This window comes from Cebus imitator, unplaced genomic scaffold (genome assembly GCF_001604975.1).
Source record: "Cebus imitator isolate Cc_AM_T3 unplaced genomic scaffold, Cebus_imitator-1.0 Scaffold80, whole genome shotgun sequence".
Taxonomy (NCBI): Eukaryota; Metazoa; Chordata; class Mammalia; order Primates; family Cebidae; genus Cebus; species Cebus imitator.
In genome coordinates this window covers 5,083,290-5,085,752 of record NW_016107395.1, presented here as the reverse complement: position 1 = coordinate 5,085,752, position 2,463 = coordinate 5,083,290, and positions in this window count along the sequence as shown.

Genomic DNA, 2,463 nt, shown 5'->3' with positions numbered 1-2,463 from the left:
TCACTGCCTATGATATCCTGGCTAACCAGAGGTCCTAGGTCCATCCACAAAAGACGTGCAATACTAGTATAAGCCAGCACAGTAAGCCTATCTACAATGAAGGAATCTCACAGTCTGTGTCCCTCTCCTGCCACCTCCATCAGAACAGATTCTAGGATCCACTGCTGGGAGACTTGAAGATAGGTCACACTATCGGATCTCTTACAGGCATTCCTGAGAACCAGAACTGAGTCTGATAGTCCCACTGGGTGGCCAGACCCAGAAGAGCAATAATAATGACTAAAGTCTAGCTTTCAGGACGTCCTATTCCTAAGGGAAGGAGGAGGGAACTACCAAGAACCAGCTCAGTCAAGAGTCCCCCACCCAGGCGGGCTGAAGATATTGAGAGGCAGACACTGAGGTAGCACAACAGAGTGGATCTATCCTGGGGACCAACAGCCTGAGAGCCCACGGGGCTGATAGCTCTCTAGACTTAAAGCCCCAAGCAGATTCTCATCCATGTATTTATTTTCTCTTTGACAGGTTATTCTTATTAATACAAAGGTGTTCTATGTATACACATAACTCAAGAATATACCAAGGAGGCAGCTGTTACCCTCCTACCACTAATTATAAATTAAAAGGTATCCTTCACAAAGGAGCCATGGGGGCAGTGTAAACTTAATGTTTCTCCACAGGGTACCATATTAAAGGAACACCCTGTGGGACAAAAGAATCTGAATGGCAAGTCATGAGTCTCAGGTGTTTCCAACGATGGGAAGTTTCTTACAGCAGAAACATAATTACAGTGCTGGATGCGTAGAGAAAGTGTTCACTTCCACTCCAACAGGCAGGCAGCCTGTGATCATCAAGAGTTTAGGTGTTTCCAATGATGGGAAGTTTCTTACAGCAGAAATACAATTACAGTGCTGGATGTGTAGAGAAAGTTGGCACTTCCACCCCAACAGGCAGGCAGCCTGTGATCATGAAGAATCTTGGAGAAGGAGTCTTTGTCCCCACCTGATAAACAACTGCAAACACAACTGAGGCTTCTCCCATGGGAACATAGCATGTATGCACCTATAGACAGCCTTCTTGGAACAGTTCAGAGAGACTGCAGCCTCACAGAAGGAGCAGATTCAGGCCTGTATGAGAGGCAGTTACAAATCCTCACTACCTAGAACATCAACAGTCCTACAAATGAAAAGAGGTATCTGTTTAATCTGAATAGCTAGAACATTGGGACAGAAGTGACACTGTGAGGTGGGCAGATTTCCTGCTGGCCTAGCAGGGGAGCTGAGTAAACTCCCACTTTTGCCCTGATAAAACCTCAGCATATCTAATTGAGAGCTATCCCAGCCACCTTCATTAAGGCTGGTACCTCTGCTCACCTTTAGGTATTATGTCTATCCACCTGCTTTAGCTACAGTGAGTGCCTACCAAGGGATACCTTCCTTATTGGCCTAAAGTCTGAATCATCAACTCAGCAAATAGAACACTGGGCAAAAGTGGAACAAATAAATGAAATGTACTCAATGAGAAAAGCTTCAAGAAATCCCTTCCATTCTTATCCCATAGAAAACAGTGAACTTGCACACACACCAAGTATATAACTACTAGAAGCAGCATCTGGGATACCAGCACACAGAGACCTTATGAGAAACTCATACAGATTCTTTGTAACTAAAGGCATTAAGAATCAAATTAGCCTATAATAAATTATAAAAATTAGATCCTTAAGAGAAAAAAAGAAATTTAAAAAATACAGCTCAATCAAAACTTAATTCAAGAAAAATTTGAAGAAATTGTCTACCCAATGAGAAGGAACCAGAAAAGTAATTCTGTTAATATGACATATCAGGAATCTATAACACCAAACCAGGGTTCTTTAGCCCCTCAAAAGATCACACTAACTCCTCAGCAGTGAAACAAAACCAAGATAAAATCTCTGAAATGCAAGATAAAGAATTCAGAAGGTTGATTATTAAACTACTCAAGGAGATACCAGAAAAAGGTGAAAACCGACTTAAAAAAAAATAAAAATCCAGGATATGAATGAAAAAAAATGTTTAGAGAGATAAATATCATAAAGAAAAAAACAGTCAGAACTTCTGGAAATGAAGACACGCATAGGTAAATACAAATTGCATTGGAAGGTTTCAACAATAGACTAGAACAAATAGAAGAAAAATTTTCAGAGCTCAAAGACAATGCTTTTGAATTAACCTAATCAGAAAAAGACAAAAAAGGACAATAAAAAGCAAAGTTTCCGAGAAATACAGGGTTATTTAAAATTGCAAAAACCTAAAAATAATTGGTGTTCAAGGGAGAAGAGAAGTCTAAAAGTTTGAAACACTTATTTGAGGAAAAATATCGGTGAAAATTCCCTGGCCTTGCTGGAGATCTAGATATCCAAATATAAGAAGCTCAGAAAACTCCTGGGAAATTCATTGCAAAAGATAATCACCAAGGCATAGTCATTAA